The sequence below is a fragment of the Kogia breviceps genome, chromosome X (genome assembly GCF_026419965.1).
Source record: "Kogia breviceps isolate mKogBre1 chromosome X, mKogBre1 haplotype 1, whole genome shotgun sequence".
NCBI classification, from domain to species: Eukaryota; Metazoa; Chordata; class Mammalia; order Artiodactyla; family Physeteridae; genus Kogia; species Kogia breviceps.
In genome coordinates this window covers 130,065,769-130,090,575 of record NC_081330.1, presented here as the reverse complement: position 1 = coordinate 130,090,575, position 24,807 = coordinate 130,065,769, and the positions used below count along the sequence as shown (strand labels likewise).

At 43.1% G+C, this 24,807-nt stretch overlaps 1 long non-coding RNA gene across 1 annotated transcript in view; it reads left to right on the top strand.

Moving 5' to 3' along the window:
• Nucleotides 1-19,837: 19,837 nt before the first annotated feature.
• The window catches only part of LOC136793464 (uncharacterized), a 336,850-nt gene continuing 331,880 nt past the window's right edge, over nt 19,838-24,807 (top strand). The window contains exon 1 of the long non-coding RNA XR_010838731.1: nt 19,838-20,122. This is a non-coding gene — a long non-coding RNA (uncharacterized lncRNA). The remainder of the gene's footprint in view (nt 20,123-24,807) is intronic.

Below are 24,807 nucleotides of genomic sequence, written 5' to 3'. Positions count from 1 at the left end.
CAACTAGAGAGAAGCCCGCGCACTGCAGTGAAAGATCCCTCATGCCTCAACGAAGATCCCACGTGCTGCAACGAAGACCAGACACAGCCAAAAATGAATAATAAATAAGTCTTTTAAAAAAAAAAAAGAATGTCAAGATTATGACACAGGTAGAATTTGTCTTTTCTGTCATTCCCCTTCATTTCTTGAGCCAGAGTCTGTGCCTTGAGTACTGTCCATAAACCGCTCAGAGGCCCCCAAAAGCCGTGTTTTCCCATGGTGGAATCTTTTTCTCTGGTCTCTGTCCTTTCCTACGTTCCCTCAGAGTCCTGTTTCAACTAGGCTGATGACAAGGTGAGATTAGAAACTGCTACTCCAATGAGTGCTCTGCTGATTCCAGGACAGTAAGGCTTCCCCCTGATGGAATTTGCCAGCCTTCAGAGCTCTGAGGTTTTAACAGGGGCACTGGCTTGTGACAAGGGACCTGGTCCCACCTTGACCGCTAGAGAGCGATGCTCCATTTCCCCGTTGTCGAAAGTGCATCTTGGCGGTGGAGGAAGTAGTGAAATGATCAAAAGAAGTCTTTTCCTTGATTTTACTTAAAGGAACTTCTCTGGTGGCTTAGACACTGCTCTGTGTAACCCCAAAGGCAGAGAGGTGAACAAGCTGATGAGGAAATAGAGGACAAGACGTAGGATGTGTAGACAGGGGCCACGACTAAGAATGAAAGGCATATTCATTAGAGTGTTGCTTTGGCATTTCCAGGGAATGTGGGTGGGTGCCGCATGGGTACAGGCAAAAAGGAAGAGCGGATGCCTCACAAACAGGTATGCAGAATACCTGGAAATATGCACCTTGGGTGCCCGGAAGCTGTCTTGTGTCTCTTCCATGTAAGATTGCCTGGGCTTCGAAGTTATTACAGAGGGCTTCATGGAACCGGTATGGACATAGCATATAAGAGTAAGTCATGTCAACACCAAGTGGATATTCCAATCGCCTATCTCCTCCAACTTGTTTACTTTACTCAAAAGAACACTGTCTTTCACAGGAACCTTTTTCTTCCTCTGTTTACTGAGACAGTCTCTCTTTTCAAAGTCCTAACAGCACGCTAAGCATCCCATTTTTCACCCCTCCTTGGTTTCTACGAAGGAGAATGCTGCTGCGCTATAGAATCGACTTCACCGAGCATCTGATAAAGGTCTAACGTTATTCTGCGCAAAAACACAGGGACAAAAATCTTAAGACCTGGTTAGTTGTTTGTTCTTTTTTTCCAGATTTACGTAAATCGTATTAAACAGTCTTCATTTACCCTTAGTAAAGATTAAGGAATAAAATCAATATGCTATGATATGATAGACTTGAAAGGCAAGTGGATTTTGACTGTGTCCAAAAGCATGAATGTGATGGGTGTCTGAAGTGTCTTAAGTGGCTGAAGTCCCCAAAATGTAAGTCTACGTGGAATTATGCCAGTTTGATCCCACTGTGGGGGCAGTGGCTCGTAGCCCTTGCCTTGCCCGTGGGGAGTCAGCGGCCTTATTCCTAGGAAGGACAGAACTCGACCACCCGTCTGACCCAGGAACCTAAGATTCCCATCTGCAATTACGCAAATCCATCTATTGTTGACACAAACACCGGCTATTGACTGTTGCCTGTGGACTTTGCATTTGAATACTCGAGACTGCCTTCCCCTCTCTCTCGGTATCTACCTTTGTTCCTGTGCTTTCTCCTAACCCTTTTCAAGCTAATTGCTTTGCTTGTACTATAATCTGACATCAGAGAATAACTCAAGTACAAATTGCCCCACTTCTCAAGACACGTGCACGACTGTATCGCTGAAACCGTTTCGGGTCTTTTGCCAAGCTCTTACGAAGCACTCGGGCTTAGTCCATTTTTATTTATTGCTTGGACTGGCACATCTCTTTAAGAGCTTCCCGTGTCCCTAACAGAAGGAGGGTCCTTTTGCAAGAACAAAGAGGGGAGATACCTGCGGTGTGAGTGCGGATGGAAAAGGGCTTCTCTTCCTGATGGAAATGAGGGCTCGGCTTTCAAGACAGTTTCACGGGTGCTTAGAATTGGTCAAAAGCTGTCAAAAGTGAATCATGGGAGCTGGACCAATGAGTACGCCCTTCCTCTATGCCACGGGCTGAATCGTGTCTCCCCCAAATTCCAAGGTTGGATTCCTAACCCCCAGGACCCCAGAATAATGTGCTTGTATTTGGAGAAGGGGTCTTTAAAGAGGTAATCAAGTTAAAATGAAGTCCTTAGAGTGGGATCCGAATGCAATCTGATGGACGTCCTTATAAGACACTCGGATATTTGGACGCAGGTGTGCACAGAAGTGATTAAAAAAAAAAAAAAAGTCTGTGAGAAAATCAGTGTCTGTTGTTGAAGCCCTTCAGTTCCTGGTGTTCTGTCAGAGCAAACTGACCCACGGATATGTGTGTGTGTGTGTGTTTGTGTGTGTGTGTTTGTGTGTGTGTGTGTGTGTGTGTGCACTCTAAATGGGCTCCGTTTAATCACTTGGTCTTTTTCAAATCAGAGAGGAAAGCAGAAGAGTCTGTGGGAGAGATGAGCTAATAAATGGGTATTGTTTTAATACAGCCGCTAAATCTTCAGTAATTTGTTACAGCGGCGATAGAAAATTAATACAGATGTGTCTCTGTAATTTTGGGTCTCTGCCTGCTGACCCCAGATTTTTAAGCTTCCTCCACAAGATATCGTCTGCGGACCAGTGGCATAAAGATCCCCTGGGAGTTTGTTAGGAGTGTAGAACCTTGGGCCACATCCGAATCAGAATCTGCATTTGGACAAGATGCCCCAGAAATCTGATGTACACGCAAACCCATTCAGAGATCCGACCACCCTAAGGGACTGAGTTCTCGTTGTATTCTCGTAGCTATTTAATGACCTCATGAGAGGCTTCCAACACTATCTGGATAAACTAAATCTCTTAGCTACACCACGGAGGAAAGAGTAGGTGATGTGATATTTCTCCATATTCACCTATTTGAAGCCCTCCTTAAACATGTGTCCTTCTTGCCGTCCCTTTCACTGATGGCACATCTTCTGTTCATGCCATAGTGACAGGAACGTCCCCGGGATCCAAACCGACTTCAGCCTGAATCTTGGCATTTTCAGTTTCAAAGTTTTTTCTCAGCGAAGGCTAATCCAGGCAGAGCTGGACAGTAGCTGTTCTCCAGGAGTTAGGCCAAGAACAGAAGTTGCAGAGTAGTGGACATTTATAAAACCACCTTTAATCTTCTGCGTTTCAACAGGTAAGCCTCTCCGCGTCCTGAAGTCTCTGTCTCTCTCTCTCCCTCCTGTCAGTTGCTGAAGTTTATTATCCTCGGGCTCCAGCCAGCCCTTCTTTTCTCCTTGTTTGCCAACTCCTTAAGCCCTGAGTGATCACCCCTGTTGGACAGCTGCTCTGGTGAATTGGTGGACCTGGTCATCACCAGCGGTTCTTTTCTCTCCTCCGTGTTACCTCGTCTTTATAAGACTCTCAGAGATGCTTTCCCACCCAGATCCTTGATGCTACCAGCAGCAGTAAGGAGGCTCAGTCCCTATTTCTATCCTACATGAGATCACATCAGATTAGATTTCCCCACCCTTCATTTTTGTTTTCTCCGTTTGTTTGTTTTCTGTATGTGTGGGAAGTATATACCATTTTAAATCCCATTGTGCAGATCTGTAAACTGAGGATTCATGACAGTAAGGAAAGGTCAAGGTTAGTACGTTGGTAAGCTGGGTTACCAGACATGAGAACCCTGGCGTTCTGACTCTAGACTCCATGCCCACTCTTTTTTTTTTTTTTTTTGCAATTTTTATTGGAGTATAGTTGATTTACAATGCTGTGTTAGTTTCAGGTGTACAGCAAAGTGATTCAGTTATATGTATACATATATCCAGTCTCTTTTCGATTCTTTTCCCATATAGGTGATTACAGAGTATTGAGTAGAGCTCCCTGTGCTCTACAGTAAGTCCTTATTAGTTATCTATTTTATATAAGTAGTGTGTATGTGTCAATCCCAATCTCCCAAATTATCCCTCCCCGCCACCCCCTGGTAACCATAAGTTTGTTTTCTGCATCTGTGACTCTGTTTCTGTTGTGTAGGTAAGTTCATTTGTACCTTTTTTTTTAGATTCCATATATATGTGTTAGCATATGGTATTTGTCTTTCTCTGTCTGACTGACTTCACTCAGTATGACCATCTTTAGCTCCATCCATGTTGCTGCAAATGGCATTATTTCATTCCTTTTTATGGCTGAGTAATATTCCAGTGTATATATGTGCCACATCTCTACGCCCACTCTTAGTGGCTGCACTAGTCTGCTGTTTATCAGACTCTAGACTGACTCCTGAAGCCCCACTCCTAGAATCTACACCCTTCTCACGTGTGTAGACAGGCCCTGTGACTTGCTTCGCACCCACAGAATACAGCAGAGGCCGTGTACTGCCTCTTCTGTGATTATGTTAGATAAGATCGTAAATTTCCTATTGCTCAGAGCCTCTCTCCTTTGCTCAGAGCCTCTCTCCTTTGCTGGCTCTGCATGAGTATGCTGCCATGTCTCAGGAACCCCACATGGCAAGGAACTGAGAGCTGTCTGCAGCCAACGGCCAGCAAGAAACCGAGGCCCTCAGTCCTCCACTTCACAAGGAACTGAATTCCTTGAGTTCCAGCAACCATGTGAGCTTAGAAGTCGGTCCTTCCCCACTTGACCCTAGGATGAGAGCACAGCCTTGATTGCAACAGTGGACAGAAGACCCAGCCGAGCTGTGCCCGGATTCCTGATCCACAGGAACCGTGACATAATAAACGTGTGCTGGGGTAAGCCACTAAGCTTATGGTAATTTGCTGCACAGATCTAGATAATTAATGCCGGGGGGTTGGCACTTTAGAGAACAGCGTGATTCTTAAAGCGTCTTCTATCACTGACAGCTTCATGGCCGATCCATTTTCTCTTTTTCTCTTCCCTCTCAATTCATCTTAAAGCATTGCTTCTTCAATGCTCTTGATCAGTAAACCAAGGGTGCTTGTGACGTGTACAGAATTCTAACGTTTTAGGACTCAATGAATTTGGTTAAGAGTCTGGAATTTCAGCAAAAGATGCTTGAGGTTTTCTTTTGTTCAGGCAAGTCTGCAAAGCACTGTCATAGATTTCAGCAGTCGGTGTTGACCTTGGTTGTAGTTTGGATTCCTATAGCATTTGTTTTGTTTTGTTTTCTCTTCTTTTTTTAAATTTGTATTGGAGTATAGTTGATTTACAATGTTGTGTTAGTTTCAGGTAGACAGTAAAGTGAATCACTTATACATGTACAAATATCCACTCTTTTTAAGATTCTTTTCCCATATAGGTGATTACAGAGTATTGAGTAGAGCTCCCTGTGCTCTACAGTAGGTCCTTATTCGTTATCTATTTTATATATAGTAGCGTGTATATGTCAATCCCAATCTTCCCATTTATCCCTCCCCTCCCTCTCCTTGGTAACCATAAGTTTGTTTTCTACATCTATGACTCTCCGTTTTGTAAATAAGTTCACTTGTACACTTTTTTTTAGATTCCACATATAAGTCATATCACATGATATTTGTCTTTCTCTGTCTGACTTACTTCTCTCAATATGACAATCTCTACGTCCATCCATGTTGCTGCAAATGCCACCATTTCATTCTTTTTTATGGTTGAGTAGTATTCCATTGTATATATGGACCACATCTTCTTTACCCATTCACCTGTTGATGGACACTTAGGTTGTTTCTATGTCTTGGCTATTGTATACAGTACTGCTTTGAACATAGGGGTGTATGTATCTTTTCGAATTATGTTTTTTTTCTGGAAAACGTATCATTTTTGGATGTGGTAATGAATTTTAAAGCCATTGGTATTCTCCAGGTTTGCCTGGACAACATTTTTCTGTTGCCAAGTGTCTTAGTAGTTTTCCAGGCTTAGCACGAGGAAGAATCCACTCACCCCGTCCTGATCAAAGTTCATGTTGTCATGGTTCCATGAATATATATATATATATATATATATATATATATATATATTTTTTTTTTGGCCGTGCCACTTGGCATGTGGGATCTTATTTCCCTGACCAGGGATTGAACCCACACCCCCTTCACTGGGAGCAGAGTCGTAACCACTGGACCTCCAGGGAAGTCCCTGATGTGTCTCTTTTGGACCCTCTTGAAAGCCTGGAGAAGGGGCAGACACACAAACACTGCTCACCTACTTTATACCTGCCGAGGCCCCTTCCATCTCACCAGGGGTGACCACTTCCAGAGCCAGAGAGTGGGCTGGTTTCTTTTAAAACGACATCACATTAGGTGGATGGAATTAAAATACTTTTTCTCCCTTCTCCAATTAGGTGGGGTTTTTTTAGAAGATGTCGGGGATAGGAGTTTAGTAATTTATTTATTTATTTTGGCTGTGTTGGATCTTCGTTTCTGCGCGAGGGCTTTCTCTAGTTGCGGCGAGCGGGGGCCCCTCTTCATCGCGGTGCGCGGGCCTCTCACTGTCGCGGCCTCTCCCGACGCGGAGCGCAGGCTCCGGACGCGCAGGCGCAGCGGCCACGGCTCACGGGCCCAGCTGCTCCGCGGCATGAGAGATCCTCCCGGACCGGGGCACGAACCCGCGTCCCCTGCATCGGCAGGCGGACTCTCAACCACTTGCGCCACCAGGGAAGCCCCTGAGACTTTTTTTTTTTTTTTTTTAATGCATCACCACCTGGAACAATGTACCCATTTGGGGTCCTGCCCATGATATTGGCCCATTCATCCAGTGTAACAGACTGTGGACCGTTTCTTCTGAGAGGCTCTGCAGATGCATTTGTCAGCCACAGGTGTCCTTCCCGTAGGAGGCTTTGAGGCAACCTTGGTGGGGAACAGGCCACGGTAATTGCAGGCCCCTGATCTGAAAAAGTGACACACTCCTATGGCACCATTCGTAAGCGGAAGTGGTGTAAAGTGAAGAAGCAATTACCTCAGGGCACGTCTTGCTAACAGAGGCACAGAGGGCTTCCCTGGTGGCACAGTGGTTGAGGGTCCCGCCTGCCGATGCAGGGGACGCGGGTTCGTGCCCCGGTCCGGGAAGATCCCACATCCGGGAACCCGTGAGCCATGGCCGCTGGGCCTGCGCGTCCGGAGCCTGTGCTCCGCAACGGGAGAGGCCACAACAGTGAGAGGCCCGCGTACCAAAAAAAAAAAAGAACAGAGGCACAGAATAAGTCGAGATGCAGCAGAGATGCTCACAGGCACAGTTCCCAGCTCTGGTGGCTAGATGCTGGGACTCTGAGTGTGCTTCCCAGGAGGGCAGCTTGGCAGGGCTGCTCTGTCTGCAGGGGTTGTGCACTGCCTCTGGAATGGCTATTGCCAAACAAGCAAAAGATAATCACTCCCTGCCTTTTCTGATAAAATCGAAAATCTTGTGCGGCTTTCTTTCGGTTGTCGAAAACAAGTACTGGCAGAGGTCTTTCGTTAAAAGCAAGGTGATGTAAAGTGAACTTTGGAAAAGCCGGGAGGGAGGGGGGGTATATGGGCCTCTAATTAATGCACATCATTTTATTCAAATGCTTTGAACCTTTTAAATACTGACTTTAAGCTATTAAGACCTTATGCTCTCTCTAGCATCCAATGCTTATGTAAATTTGCATAAGAGTAAACTCAGTTTGAGGCTATTATTTGAAAGAACATTTGACAGTCCTGCAAGCTCCATTCACAGATATAACCCTCTTTTATTGCCTTGTCTTTAAAAACCCAGACCATTGTATCCCATTAGCCAGTGCTTTTGTTATTTTGCACTCCTAATAATTAGATTCAGTTCATTAACATGGATGGCTCAGACCTTTTTTTTTTTTTTTTTTTTTTTTTTTAACCATGAATTTTGCATTTACTGATGCCCGGAAAAGAAAATGCAAACCTGATACTACTCTCAAGCAGGGCCCTAGATTTAATTTCCTTTCCGGAGTTCATTTTCGGGAAAGAAAAACTTTTCTGCTCCCCTCTTAGTTTCGTTCCCTGGGAGTGTGTGAATTAAACTAACAAAAGAAAGAGGAACGGAAGAAAAGGCACACAATTTTTATTCACATTTGTGTGCACAGAAAAGTAGTGAAATGCAAAGAAATAGTTAAACTTGGGGGCTTATATACCCTTTAACAAAGGAAAGATGGTTTGGGCTGGAAAGGATGATAAATTGTGGGGACTTGGAAATGGGTGGGCAAGGAATGCAGGATACAGGCTGTTTAAGTAAAAGGTCTGCTTATGCAAACTCACCTTGTGATCCAACCCCCCCTTGAGTGAGGAGAGATGCTCCTCTCTTCCTGGGGAGAGGAACTGGTCAATTTTCTCAGAGGGAAATGTGTGCCTGCTTCTAGGCCGATTAGGGGAGGGCAGATAACTCTCTGTGCATCTGTTGGTTCCAAGTTGCCTGTAGCTCAAAATGATCCTCAGGCCAAAATGGCATATTTTGTGGGTACCATTTTCTGATCCCCTTCACTTTTTTCTCTGTATTCAGCTGGTAATTGTACCCTCTGTTTTTAGTCTTTCAACCTACATATTTAGCTATTAAAGTCAAATATGAATCAAAGGTCCCCCCAGCCCGCCATGGGAATCTCCAACTGTTCAGCTCCATTCATTGAAAAGACTGCCTTTCCCCCACCTGAACGGCAGTGACATCTTTGCCCTAAATCAGGTGTGGGTCTCTTTCTGGACTCATCAATCTGTTCTATTTGTGTATTCTTGAGCTATGAGCTTACCCTCTTCATTCCTGGAACTTTATACTGAGAGGTTGACTATCAAATGGGCAATGACCAGCTCACATACGAAAATAGAACTTGAGCCAACCCCAAAGCCAAATCACAACCTCTGCAGAAATTGACCCACAATTGTCATTACCTGGTCAATGTCTGCCAATTTCCCTCAATGTCCACCTTCTTCCAACTTAGAACCAACCAGAGAAAGTCCCATATGTCCCCCCCAGGCTGTCACCTAAGATGTCCTGCTTCTACTCTGCCTGCCCTTAGATCCTTCATACCAACAATCTCCCATCAGACCTCACATTCACTGTAAAGCTTTCCCACTTCCCTGCCTGCCTTTGGGTCTCAGTCAAATGCACATATTCCTGGGGCCATTATAAAGAAATTGTGACTTGGCCCCACCGGTAGTACAAATTCTGATAACAGACTTAACCCCGAGACTGTCATTGTTAGGGAATCTTGGCTTTATGCAAGGATTCCAAACAGCACTTTCATTTTTCAGACCAAATCCTTGGACTTCTGCCCTCAGCACAGAGACCCCTTAAATATTTGACTGGCTTGTGGCAGCCAGGGATTGGAAGACATTTTTGAGGGCAAGCGGCCCTCCCCATGCTAACTCACCTCAGTGACTTGTGGTCTTTCATAGTATCTAATTCTTAGTCACCAGCTCAGATTTGCTTTAAAAAAAAAGAAAGTTTACATTTCATCTGCCATTTTATCGTTTCTATACTGGGAGGGGTTGTCGCAGCATCCAGTTGGCCATGGGAGTGGAGGCTCTCTACCTGTAAAAATGCTTTTTTTAATGAATGTTCCTAAGTTTCACAAAAAATTAGGTAACATTGCACCATGTAGTTACTGGATTTCTCCCTATAATTTCTTCTTTCTTAAATAGTGGAGCTTTAATGAAACAAACTGACCGTACCCGAAGCTATAAAAGGATATTTATAAAACTGAAGAAAACTTACTGCCAGAATTGTATTCTCGGAAGACGTTTGCTTGGATTTATATTTACTCATGTATATATTACAAAAATTAAATATTTTTTCTTACCTGTGTGAGTAACTTACGGTAATCAGAAAAGGTTTTACAAAGTTATTTTTGTGAAGAGGGCTGTACATCCAAATTAGAATGGATAGAGCCTTCTGACTTTAAAATTACATTGCAAATACATAGAGATATGCACACATTATTGTTAACTTCATGTTTTATAAAAATTTAGCAGCATTATCTTTATGGACAAAGTGTTTTTTTTTTTTTTTTTGGCCATGTCACATATCGTGTGGAATCTTAGTTCCCCTGACCCGGGTTTGAACCCAGGCCCTCGGCAGCGAAAGCAGCGTGGAGTAACTACTGGACCACCAGGGACTTCCTTTTTTTGGGGGGGGACGACAAAGATATTTTTATAGCCCACTGATTCTCTCTCTGTGTTCCAGTAATAGTGCTGATTAATCCAGTAGCACAGAACATTCCCTCTTCAATGAGTAATATCAGTGTTATAAATCATATTTTCATATTTTTATTTCCCATTCGCTAACTTTTCACATATTTCTGGCTTCGAATATGTTTTTTTTCCCCTGCGTTTCTTTTGGCTTCTCTGTGAAACGTTCACCGCGGTTTGTAAAACCTGAAAAACCGTGGAGAAGTTGGTTTTGCCTGTGATGGCGTCACTGGCAATGTGGGCATAGAAGCCTTTAGGTTATTCTGTTTCCTTCCTCCCCTTCCTCCCTTCTGTCTTTCTTTCTCCTCCCTCTCTGCCTTCCCTCCATCATCAGACCATGAGGCCCATACACTGGGTACCTCTAAGTTCGTTGCGGTCTGGGTACCGTATTAAGTAGCCTAAGCACCCCCCCCCCCAGCCTCTGCGTTCTGCTCCGTTCCGTGGTTAAAGCTTCCCCCCGAATCTTGGTGACCTACCACGCTCTCTGTTTCATTGGCCGTAAGCTGCTCTTGCTGTACGAGTACACCGTGGGCACACAAGCATCCTCTGAATGCTCTGTGCCAATGGGACCCACATCCTCTGATGGGTAAGCGCGCAGGGGTGCACACTCTCTGCAGTTAACGTGCACAGGACAGAGTAGGTACTCAGATATTTGTGTCATGGATATAGATGTGATGTTGAAGAGCCCGGGATTTCAGGTCTTCACATAAATACTGCTTCTCCTCCCGAGTGGAGAGAAGAAGGGACACTTCTCCACGCCTGGTGTGTCCTTCCAGTGGTTGGTGCACAGCCTGCAATTTCTCGTGCCTCTCACTTACTGCCTGCCCCCCTCCCACCCCCACTGAGTGACTTGCCCGAGTCTTAAGGGACATGCCTTGTCCAGCTCCATCTTTTTCCCTTTCTCCTGGAAGCCAGCAGCCAAGGGGAAGGGGACGTTCTTCTCTGCTTTTAGGTATCGTGGGTCTCAAGGGGGCAGTCGTGGACGGACACCTAGCTCAGACCAATGTTGGCTGGAACCAAGTGGCTGAGTCTTTCCTAAGGGCTCAGTGCTGAATTGTACCCTAACAGATCCCAGGTGATCTGCCATAGCAATGTCAATAAAGGTGACATTTTGGTCTCCATATACCTCATTAATTTTCTTAATGACTTCAGAACTTGGGGGGGGGGAGTGGGGTGCTATTGACTGGTCCCCTTTGATACTCAGAGTCTGGTGTCATGTGATTTTTCTTAAGAATCTTCTAGTAGGTACCCTATAAGTATAACAAAGTGTACTTTTCATCCACAAAACAATACATGTGTCTGTTACACCACAAAGTCCTATGTTTGTGTGTGTGGCCACGCAGAGGACTGGGTATATGTGTATTTCATTCCTACTATTCTAATGCTCATAGTATAAAGTGTATCCACCAAATAGTTCTCCATACTGCTGGCAGGCGCGAAACTCTCCTTTGTGTCTCATTTAGAATGGCAGTTCTTTGTTTCTTTTTCCTTCAGTGTAAGAGAGTCAACCAAACTGTAACTTGCAGTGGCTTTCTTTCTTCCCACTTCGTTATATTTATTATGCATGAGTCACATCTTTAAGATTCAGTAAGCCTCAGAGTTAAGAGTAAATTATATAAACTTGCATGAGTGACAAAAAGCATTGTGTATGCTGGTCAAAATGTCAGTTACCTAAATAAAACATGACACTCAAATTATGTTTACAAAGAGGGCCATAGGCCAATAGCTCAGGATGGAAACACAATTTTGTTTAATAGAATCCACTGTGATTATCAATAAATTTTATAATCTGCCGCGCCTTGATGTTTTGTTTGAAGTAACTTCTTGAAAATGTTTAAAATTAGGCAAGTATGCATTCAAAAATTTCAAAATGTTGTAACTCTGGAGTATTTACTACTAGATTAATAATTCTGTGACTGTTGATGAGATTGCTTGAAGTTAAGGATTATAGGATTTGATTTCTCTTAATAGCTGAGAGTTAATTGACCTTTGTATGAAGATTCCTGAAAATAATTTGCACCTCTTTTCTTACAGGGCAGAAAGTTAATTGCTTCCTCTCTTTTGGAAATCTCTCTTGTACATATTTCTCTCTACAAATATCCTTCAAGTTTGTATTTCCTTTACTAGGGACACTATAGGGACTTCCTTGGTGGTCCAGAGGTTAAGACTCCATGCTTCCTCTGTAGGGGACGCGGGTTCCATCCCTGGTCAGGGAACTAAGATCCCCCATGCCTCACAGCGTGGCCGGAAAAAAAAAAAAAAAAATAGAGACACTATAGAACTTAAGTTGTTTGAAATGGATCTTGTAAAACAAAACAGCAAACAAAATACTGATACAGCTTGCAATGATAATCTACATGCCCCAAATCATATGCATGAAAATAAATTCTGGAAGCTGAATTCTAAGTAAATCAACTCTCTCAAATGTTTGCTAATGAAGAGATAAAATGCTAACAAGGATTCAGAAGAAAATGGTGGTCTTGGTTTCACTGGAATTTTATTTTTAACTTTGGTATGAAAATGAAGTTCCCAGTTATAGGCATCCTAAAGTGTCATAAAATTAATTTTTCCCTACATTTAATTGGGCAGAAGTGGAGCAAAATCAAGGGGCTGGTGGGCAGTTTACTGGTGCTAATCCAGGGCCTGGGTAGTCTTCTATATACATCATTTCCCTTGAGAAAATGAAGTGGCTTAATTATTTTCACTAAATATTGTCTTGGCATACAGTTAGTTATACATAGTGACTGACAAATTGTGAATAGCTCTCTCAGAGAATTATAAGTAAACTAATATCAATTATTTATTATTATAAACAAATGTAATAAATATATAAATATAATATAAACATAATATAAATTTATATATAATTTTATAAATATATAAATTAATAATTATTTATTATTATTATTGTTAACCTATCTATCTATATATCTCTGTCTATCTCTATCTTTCTATCTATCCATCCATCCATCTCTCCATCTATCATCCATCCATCCATATATCTATGAGTATCTAGCATCTTAAATAACAGAACGTTACAGACCCGGTTACCATGTTCTTTGTACTATTTCCCCATTCATTCCCATCCTGCCCTCCCCCCCGCCGAAAAATACGGATCCTCAATTTGGTATTTATTTTTTGCCTATTTGTCTTTAAAATGGTGCTGTGAATTAGGTATCCAGAAAAAATACGTAGACTTGTTTTACATGATACAAAACTTTACATAAATGCTATTATACTGTGCATATACTTCTGGTACTTACCATCCCTGCCCCAATTTTGTTAGTGACTTTTGTACGTTAATCTATCTGTAGTCGACTCATTTGATCTCCTACACAAATCTTTCATTGCATGAATAAACAACATATCGTTTTGTTTTTCTACTGATGGAAAATTGGGTTGTTTCCAGTTTTCTGCTGTTATAGGAAATGTCTCAAGGAACCTTCCTGAACGTGTCATTTGGAACACAGATATGAGTTCTTCTTTAACCTATATAATTGGGAATGAAATTGCCAGGACAGCTCAGAGGGCAGTTATACCCCTGCAGTGCTCTCCAATGTAGAGTTTGCACAAACTCCTGACAATTGAGATTGGCATACTTTTTAATATTTGCCAATCTTATGGTTATGAAATAATACTTGATGGTTGTTGTTGTTTTAATTTATTTACTTAATGGTTGCGTTCGGTCTTCATTGCTGAGCGTGGGCTTTCTCTAGTTGCGGCAAGTGGGGGCTACTCCTTATTGCGGTGCGCGGGCTTATTGCAGTGGCTTCTCCTGTTGCACAGCACAGGCTCTAGGCGCGCGGGCTTCAGTAGTTGCAGCACAAGGGCTCAGTAGTTGTGACTTGCGGGCTCTAGAGCGCAGGATCAGTAGTTCTGGTGCCTGGGCTTAGTTGCTCTGCGGCATGTGGGATCTTCCCGGACCAGGGTTCGAACCCGTGTCCCCTGCATTGGCAGGTGGATTCTTAACCACTGAGCCACCAGGGAAGCCCTATTTTATTGTTGTTTTAATTTACATTCCTCTGACTACTGGTGCAGTCAAATATCTTTTCATATGTTTATTAACCATTTAACTATCCTTCTCTGAGAATTTACTGTTCATATTCTTTGCCCATTTTTCTTCTTTGGTTTTTGTTTTTATCAAAAGTTGCACACACATACACACAGGTATATACATATTATTACGCAAAATATTTTATATAATACATATTTATACAATATGTGTCCTGCAATATATATTTGTATAGTATGTGTCCTAATTATATATTACTGTTACAAAACTTTGATCAGTTTTATACACAAAAATCGAATGTCGACTGTGGTTTATATTTGTGTGTTTTGATTATTGTTGGTTGTTAAAGTTATGACTAAAGAGGTTTTTTTTTTTTTTTTTTTTTTGCGGTACACGGGCCTCTCCCGTTGCAGAGCACAGGCTCCGGACGTGCAGGTTCAGTGGCCATGGCTCACAGGCCTAGCCGCTCCGCAGCATGTAGGATCCTCCCGGACTGGGGCAGGAACCCGTGTCCCCTGCATTGGCAGGTGGACTCTCAACCACGGTGCCACCAGGGAAGCCCAACTAAAGAGTTTTGATGTAGTTTTGAGATTATTGACATAGTAATCATTTTTTCTTGATTTGCATTTTTTGTCCTGGTGAAGAAAACTTTCACTACACAAAGCCGTAACATTTCAATATATGTTCTTCTAGAAGGTTTAAAGTGTTATTTTTCACATTGGGGTACAATGGATTCCATTTTCTTTCAAAAGAACACGCCTTCAAAACCATCTGGCTTCTGAAGTCTTTAAGAGTCCTCCAGTCAGATAATTAAGATGCAAGAAGCATTACCAGAGTACAGGAATGGAAAATAAAATGTACATAACATGCTCAGGCTTCATCGCTCATGAAAGTCAAGATAACCACCATCAAGTATCATTAGCAACCAGAACAGGAGCAAACAGAGAGGTGGGGCAAAGTCGACTAGGAGGAAAGAATTTGAATATCAGCAACCTGCCGTTATGCAAGCACTCAGCACTGCACAGCAGTGAGCTTGGTGGGCAGGATGTTTCCAGCTAATTCCACATGCAAATCCCTCCTGTTTAAGGGTCTAGGACATTTATGCTGAAGCCTAGCTGGAACCTTTGTTAAATCACTTTCCTCTCATTCCAACAGAAGAGCACCATCTGATAATATATCTCCCTTCCGAAGCCCATCGTAACTCGCAGAGGTGGGCTGAGCTGAACACACGCCCCCGTAACTAAACCCGGTTTCTTTCTCTTGGCTGCTGCGTACTCTGACATTTTGTTTCATATTTTATTCTGTATCATCATTCTAAATCAATTTACCAGGGTCTGATCGATGCTGGGTAAATAAGATAAAAATTGTATCTTTGAGGCAGTTCAGACAGTATTGATCCAAGAGCAGAGGTGATCGTATTAATCAATGGAGGTGCTACCCTTTTGGCCATCTCAATCACTTGTCAGAAGCAGCTGGAAGGATCTTTGTGATTAAGAATGATCAGTGCGGGCTTCCCTGGTGGCGCAGTGGTTGAGAGTCCGCCTGCCGATGCAGGGGACGCGGGTTCGTGCCCCGGTCCGGGAGGATCCCACGTGCCACGGAGCGGCTGGGCCTGTGAGCCATGGCCGCTGAGCCTGCGCGTCCGGAGCCTGTGCTCCGCAACGGGAGAGGCCACAGCAGTCAGAGGCCCGCATACCACACACACACAAAAAAAGAATGATCAGTGCCACCATACACAAAAATACACTCAAAATGGATTTAAGACCTAGATGTAAGGCCAGACACTATAAAACTCTTAGAGGAAAACATAGGCAGAACACTCTGGCATAAGTCACAGCAAGATCCTTTTTGACCCACCTCCTAGAGTAATGGAAATAAAAACAAAAATAAACAAATGGGACCTAGGGAAACTTAAAAGCTTTTGCACAGCAAAGGAAACCATAAACAAGACCAAAAGACAACCCTCAGAATGGGAGAAAATATTTGCAAATGAAGCAACTGACAAAGGATTAATCTCCCAAACTTACAAGCAGCTCAATATCAGAAAAACAAACAGCCCAATCCAAAAATGGGCAGAAGACCTAAATAGACATTTCTCCAAAGAAGATATACAGATTGCCAACAACACATGAAAGGTTGCTCAGCATCACTAATCATTAGAGAAATGCAAATCAAAGCTACAATGAGGTATCACCTCACACCGGTCTGAATGGCCATCATTAAAAAATCTACGAACAATAAATGCTGGAGAGGGTGTGGAGAAAAGGGAACCCTCTGTCCTGTTGGTGGGAATGTAAATTGATACAGCCACTATGGAGAGTAGTATGGGGGTTCCTTAAAAAACTAAAAATAGAACTACCACATGACCCAGCAATCCCACCACTGGGCATATACCCTGAGAAAACCATAATTCAAAAAGAGTCATGTACCACAATGTTCCTTGCAGCTCTATTTGCAATAGCCAGGACATGGAAGCAACCTAAGTGTCCATCAGCAGATGAATGGATAAAGATGTGGCACATATATACAATGCAATATTGCTCAGCCATAAAAAGAAACAAAACTGAGTTATTTGTAGTGAGGTGGATGGACCTAGAGTCTGTCATACAGAGTAAAGTAAGTCAGGAAGAGAAAAACAAATACTGTATGCTAACACATATATATGGAATCTAAAAAAAAAAAAAGGTTCTGAAGAACCTAGGGGCAAGACAGGAATAAAGATGTAGACATAGAGAATGGACAGGAATAAAGACGCAGACATAGATAGTGGACTTGAGGACTTGGGGAGGGGGAAGGGTAAGCTGGGACGAAGTGAGAGAGTGGCATGGACATACATATATATACACTACCAAATGTCAAACAGATAGCTAGCGGGAAGCAGCCGCACAGCACAGGGAGATCAGCTCGGTGCTCTGTGACCACCTAGAGGGATGGGATAGGGAGGGTGGGAGGGAGACACAAGAGGGAGGAGATATGGGGATATATATGTACGTATAACTGATTCACTTTGTTATACAGCAGCAACTAACACACCGTTGTAAAGCAATTATACTTCAGTAAAGATGTTAAAAAAAAAAAGAATGATCAGTGCCAGATAATTCTTATACTGCCTTGTAAGAAACCCACATGACCCTACCCACGAGATGGCCTGTAGCCAGTCTGGAAAATCCGAGAAAGTGCAAATGATTACAATTGTCATTGTTCCATACCTAGCCTTTGGTTCTCTTCCTGCAGATGTGTGGTGCATTGCGCTGAGGTGTTTGTTTAAGCTTACGGGGTCCAGCTAAGTCAGCATGGGCCCGTGGTATTTGGAGGTGAAGAAAAGCTCCTGAGAACTGGCCCAGTGCCTACTACAGCACAGGGACTTAGCTCGCATTCCCCACAGGCAAATCCTAGATGGGGAATCACAGGATCCCAGGTAGGGGAAGCCAGCAAGGGAATGAGGAGAGACAGGAAGGGAGAGACAAAGGAGGGTGCTTTCTGTAAAGTCCCAGCGTCAGCCTGATCTCTGCAGAGTGCTGGGACATAAACAGTATCTCAGAGGGCTTTTTTGTTTGCCTGAAGGCCAGGGAGCTGGGCATTTATATTTACCCCCCTTCAGTCATCAGCTACAATTTGGGGCTTGTGTGGGGATGATGGGGTGGAGATGCCAAGTGGGAAGGGCATTTGGACTCCTAGCACATCTCTGGGTTCCAGTAGCCCAAAGACAAGAGGTCCCCTGATGAAGGAGGAAAACAGCCAAAAGTTCTGAGAGGTGGGCACACAGAACTGGCCAAAGGGATCTGCTGGGAACATGGCAGAGCAGCAAGAACGTTGGCTAGAACGTCACTCAGTGTTTGTCGAACTGAAAATGCATTTACCTATAGGCTCTGCAAAGATGCAGTCTGTGGCTAATCGAAGACTTCAAACACGAAGGAAGGAAGGGAGGGAGGGAGGGAAAGAGGGAGAGAAGGAAAGAGATGGAAGGGAGGAAGGAGGAGGGAGGGAGGGAAAGAGAGAGAAAAAAAGATGGAAGGAAGGGAGGGAGGGAAGGAGAGAGCGAAAAAGAAAAGGAAGGAAGGAAGGAAGGAAGAGATAAGAGAAAGAAAGGGAGAGAAAGAGGAAGCAGGGAAGGAAGGAAGGAAAAAAGAAAAAAGGAAGCAAAGGAGTGCACCAGAAATCCATTTTCATCTCAAATATCTATTGCATGGAAGATAATTCCTTGTTGATGGTTTTCTCCAATCATCCTTGAAAAAAATTGCCTAATCACAGAATGTCCTTTTAAAAATAGGTTCCATCAGCTATGTGTGGCTGATTGAATCTGGAGTTTGTAGGAGGGAAATGGGTTGATCAGAAAACACAGAGGGGAATTAATTTGGTGGGAATTATTGAAGAGATTTATGTTGTGGCAGAGGTGATTATAACTTGGAAAGCAGCCAGATAAAGCTGAATCAGAGGGCTTATAATGTAATCAATACTCCAGTGAACAGGTTGCCCCAGAAGAAAACAATATTCTATGAAGCATGGTCTAAAAGCAATGGCAGCGTTTCTATTTGAAAAGAGTTCAGAAGCACAATATTTTCCCTGATAAAAAGTTTTAACCGTTGATTATTGTCACACCCTTGGATGGAATTTTAGCTTGACGCTCATTTATTATTCATTATTATTATTATTGCAGAACAGAAACTGTTCTAGCAATTAGATAGAAGTGCTATTTCATTTCTACAGTTTTATTGCTTGTTCCTTCCTTATCAGCATTTGGCACTGCAGGGCAGGAAATGGAAAATTACAGCTCATGGGCCAAATCCTGTCCACTGCCTGCTTTTGTAAATAAAGTTTTATTGGAACTCAGCAGTGCCTGTTTTCTTGATGTATCGTTTGGAGTTGCTTCTCTGCACCAGAGCAGGGGTGTGTAGTTGTGACAAAGACCTTATGACCAAGTAAGACTAAATTATTGACTGTCTGGCCCTTTGTAGATAAAGTTTGCTGACCCCTGCATTACAGTATGGGGGAGTTCCAAGACCTGCAACACCCCCTTCCTTCCTCAACTGCTTTTTTCAATATCCTGGGAAAGTATACAAGGTCAGAATTGATTTCGAGAAAGACAACAGGTTCTACTGTCTAATCTTTTCTTTAGAAGTCTCCAAATTTCCTAGTGAAAAAAGACTGAAAAGAAACACATCCAACTCTAAATAGCGGTTTACGTCTGGGTAGTAAAGTGACAGATGAATTTTATTTTATTCTTGGGACATGTATACATTTTCTGCATTTTAACGATAAACTGGAAAGAATACCTTCTATAATAAAAAATATATGTTTTTAAAACCTACAAACTTGTAAAAATCTCAGAGGAGAATTCAGTCTCCCCAGTCAGTAGGTGGTGGGAAGGAGGCTTGGACACAAATCAGAACTTAATGAGCATCTTCACTGTTAAAGAAAAATTTATGTATTATCCCACAAGCATGTTTTGATATTGTGATTTATAATATGAAATATAGATCTGGTCTTTGCTGCGATTTCTGGCACAGAGCTCCTAAAACCCTTGGAATTTCCTAAGCGATGAGAGCTATCAAGGTGTTTGCATGCTCATGGAGTGACTTTTGAAATGCACCTAAGGGTGGAGCTGGTTGCCAGGGGAACCAACCATGAATAACAGAGGATCTGAATTTTCAGTCCCACCCCCTGACCTCCGGGGAGGGGCGAGGGAGCAGAGGTTGAATTAGTCCCCAGTGGTCAATGATTTCATCCATCCTGTGTACGTAATGAAGACTCCAGAAACACCCCAAAAAGGAAGGGGTTCGGTGAATTTCCGGGTTGGCGAACGTGCGGAGATTTCGGAAGAACGGCAGCCTGGAAAGGGCTTGGGAGCTCCGAGCCTTCTGCCCATACCTTGCCCTCTGCATCTCTCCCACCTGGCTGTTCCTGAGTTTTATCTTTTGTGATGAGCCGGTGATTCTAGTAAGTAAAGATACCTCTGAGTTCCGTGAGCTGCTCTAGCAAAGTCATCAAACCCAGGGAAGGGGTTGTTGGAGTCTCTGATGCACAGCTGCTGGGTCAGAGTGACACTGGACTTGTGATTGGCTTCTGAAGTTTCGGGGGCTGGCGGGGGCGGACAGTCCAGTAGGACTGAGCCCTTAACCTGTGGATCTGACCCTGTCTCCAGCTAGATACTATCAGAATGGAGTTGCAGGGTAGGACACCCAGCTTGTGTCTGAGAATTGCTTGGTAGCGTGGGAAAACCCCACACCCGTTGGAATTGGTGACCAGAATATTAGAGTAATTATCTGGGTTAAACATTACCATTCTTACTTCAGAAGGCTTGTGTAATTTTTCCAACACAGTTTGCGAGGGACATATTATGGGTTGGATACAAAACTGGCTTTAAAGCTCATGATCTTTTCAATATTTCACCTATAGAAATTATCAAGTCCTAAATGAATTTGATAAATAATTCATCAAATAATACATGGCCAACACAACAAGAGCATAACAAGACGCTTCTGTTGGGGCACTATAAATTACCAGGAAAAAAATATTTCCACATAAATATACTGGCAACTACTAAGTCATAGGGTAATTGAAGTAATTTTAGAGTGATAATCTCCATTGCAAATGCGTCTATTAGGTGGCCATTCATATTCATAAGCAAATAATTGAAGCTGTTTAAATAGACATTTGATTATGGAGTATATTTTCACAAGTGCGTAAATTGGGTCAGGTGCTTGCCTCATGTACTTAAAAGAGGGTTAATAATAAGATTTTCTAGAACAGCGGTTTTCTAATTTTCTTCCGCTCAAGGTTAGCTTTGATACATTGGAAAATGCAGCCGATCTGACTTATTTTCATATCACAGAACTTTTCGGAGCCTTCATCAGATTATTGTTCTTTGTGGATGTGCAGGAGAGGTGCTGATTCACGGTTTTTCTAGGGGCGCTATTTGGCAAAGTCTGAAGACATGTTTGGTTGTTACAGTTTGGAGGGAGGTGGTTGTATTGTCATTCAGTGGGTAGAGGGTAGGGGTGCTGCTAAACATCCTACATTGCCCAGGACAACACGCCACACTAAAGAATTATCCAGCCCCAGATATCAAGGTGCTGGAAAGCACCATGGTTGTGAAATCCTGGATTGGGAAGGGAGGGATTTGAAGAAGCTATAGCTTTGTCTTACCCTCGTAGCTTACTTATGACATGGCCTTGAGGCATGTCACTGAACTCTAGGGCTCTAAAAAGTGCTGCCCGAGGAATTAAACCAATGGGGTGAGACTGTGGACCTGGGAGGTTGAGGAGTATCAGTGTCTGTGCGATGAATCCGTGATTTGGTGAAGCAAGTATGCATGAGAGTTGAAGGTATCCCTGGGAAATACCATCTCATCACTGCCTGGAAGCAAGCATTTCTGGGGACATCTGGTCAACTAGGGCAGATGGGTCCAACAGTCGTCTATTGGGTTGGGCTAAAAGGCTCTAGGCTAACCAACACACCCTAAGTAGAGAAGGTGCCTGGAAAAAGCACTCACCCTATTAATGTTGATTGTAGGACAGAGTGATTCAGATCCGGGAGTTGTCTCCAGCCCAGTTCCAGGACAGGAGTGTCAAACTTAGAAGGAGGCAGTATCTGGATGACAATGTCTGGCCCAAGGGAAGATAATAATGGTTGTGAAGTTTAAATAAAGGGATGTTTAAGTTTACTGGACATTTTGCCTTGTGCTCACTGACTGTGAAATGTAAAAGGACCACTTCACTAAAATAGGAAATGCATTGGGGCACTTGAGAGCCTATGACCATGTTTTATACAAAGATAGCAAGTGCCTTATTCCATCTTTCTGCTCCTTTGGACTGCAGTCCACTGCACAGGGTAGGTTTCAGGTGTGCTCTGGACCCATTCGGTGGTTCCTGGCAGTCAGTAGGAGACATCAGGGGTGGCCATGAAGCAGAAGTGTCCCTTGCTGTGTCCGGCATACTTAGGGCAGACCTGCAGCATTGGGCTGGCGGGAGTGATTTGTTGTTGTTTAATTTTTGTGTTTATTGGAGTATAGATGACTTACAATGTTGTGTTAGTTTCTGCTTCACAGCAAAGTGAATCAGTTATACATATATCCATTCTTTTTTAGATTCTATTCCCATATAGGTCATTATAGAGTATTGAGTAGAGTTCCCTGTGCTGTACGTAGGTCCTTATTAGTTATCTATTTTATATATATTAGTGTGTATATGTCAATCCCAGTCTCCCAATTTATCCGCCCCCCCTTTCTCCCCTGGTGGGAGTGATTTGTTTTTGAGTTCCCATGAGATGAACATCTGGAACTCCTAGCAAAACAGGCCGAATAACTCAGATGGAGAGAGCAGACCAGTAAAACCTAGGTCATGGCTATTTAAAAAAATTTTTTTTTTTTTAGTTGAAGTATAGTTGATTTACAGTGTTGTGTTAATTTCTGCTGTGCAGAAAAGTGATTCAGTTATACATACATTTTTCTTTTCCATTATGGTTTATCATAGGATATTGAATATGGTTCTCTGTGCTGTACAGTAGGACCTTGTCGTTTAGGTCATTGCTTTTTTTTTTTTTTTTTTTTTTGTGGTATGCGGGCCTCTCACTGTTGTGGCCTCTCCCGTTGCGGAGCACAGGCTCCGGACGCGCAGGCCTAGCGGCCATGGCTCACAGGCCCAGCCGCTCCGCGGCATGTGGGATCCTCCCGGACCGGGGCACGAACCCGCGTCCCCTGCATCGGCAGGCGGATTCTCAACCACTGCGCCACCAGGGAAGCCCTAGGTCATTGCTTTTTGAGTGGAATCTCATCTTGACTCGTAGGAACATGGAACCAAGGTAATTCAGTTTAGATTTTGATTAAGTTTGGACAAACAGAAGAATAAACTGGAGAGAAACAAAAGCTGGAAAAGTTGTAGAGCTTCAGGAAATGTCTGAATTACTAAGTGGGAATAACTTCTTATCTGGCAGGATATGCTCAGATAAAACAAATGTCATTACAATAATTGTATTGATACATGGATTGTTAGTGAAAGAATATGCATGCCACATCCATCCTGTCCCACCCATCTTTCTTCATCCATGTGCATTAATTGAGCACCAGCTGTGTTCTGAGTACAGTAAGTCCCCTACATACGGACGAGTTCTGTTCCGAGAGCGCGTTTGTAAATCCGATTTGTTTGTAAGTCCAACAAAGTTAGCCTGTATCCAGCTAACACAATCGGCTACGTAGTACTATACCGAAATAGGTTTATAATGCTTTTCACACAAATAATACATAAAAAACAAACACAAAAAATAAAGAAAACATTTATAATCTTGAAAAGTACAGTAGTCCACTACAGGGGCTGGCATCGAATGAACAGGCAAGAAGAGTTACTGCCTGCAAGAGGGAGAGGAGGTGAGAGATGGTAGAGCTGAAGGATCGTCAGCAATAGGAGACGGAGGGCCAGCTGCCATGTCGCTCACGCCTGACGTTGACGGCACAGGTTGTGGTTCCTTGATGGAACCAGATGCACGTTCGCATCTTTGAAACTTTGCAACTTGAAGGTTCGTATGTAGGGGACTCACCATACTGGGCTCCAACTTGGGAGCATAAAAATGAAGCACATTCTGCACCCTGTGAAGGTCGCAATACATACTGAAGGACAGACGTGTACAGTGACAGGCAACATAATGATGGCCATTTTGTCAGACTGGCCACTTGTGCTTTAGTGGACAGTGAGGTGACGATTTCTGATTATATCAGGGCAGGGAATTGTGACCCAGTTGGGCTTTATTGGACAGTGGAGGTTGATAGGAGTAGTCTATTCAAAGGGAAGGCCAATCACAGAGTTATAAAGGTCCACTGCATTTTTCCGTTACCTGCCCGACATTTAGTAGGGCCAGTGTGGTTGAGCAGGAGTGGCCCGAGGGACCTGGTAGGTGGGGCTGGAAGTGCAAGATGGGGCCATTTTATCAAAGGTCTCCAACGCTATGTGCGGGGAGGGTGTGTCTTCAAGATACACGGGTGACACTTTGTCTTTACATCCCAGTTTAAGTTCATCTTGGTCAACATAAATTATATTTTTATAGATATATTTATAAAATATTTTAAAAATATATAAGAACATAATTTTTGGTCAACATGGATTATATTTATTTATATATATCTATTAAATATTTAACATATTATACAATTTTGTTTTATAATTATATAAAATATAATTTTGTTTTCAATTCAGGTGAAAAAAAACATTTCTTCTTTCCTTGCCGATCTCTTCTTTACACTCCTGTTAATGAACAGATGAGCCCATTCCTAGGTGAAATAAAGCTGTACACGCACAAACACCTAGAAGTCTGTCCTCTGCATTGTAATTTCCAACGGGGAGCAAGGCAATCTCTCGGAAGCAACTGAATTGCTGGCAGCGGCCGTAACCTCGGACCAGTGTGCCCTCTACTCAGAATGCAAATGCACTTTCTTCCAAAGGATCCCACAAACAAAATGATAGGTTTCCTGACCTCTTGGCAGTCACACAACATGCAGATGCCCACATTGCTTGGGTGAGTTATTTCCACCTGTGAGTGGGGTGTGCTCACGTATTCATTACCCCCAGTGCAAAGATGAAGAAATAGACAAGCTGAAATGGCTTTTCAAGGTCAGACAGTCCATGCCATCTGCA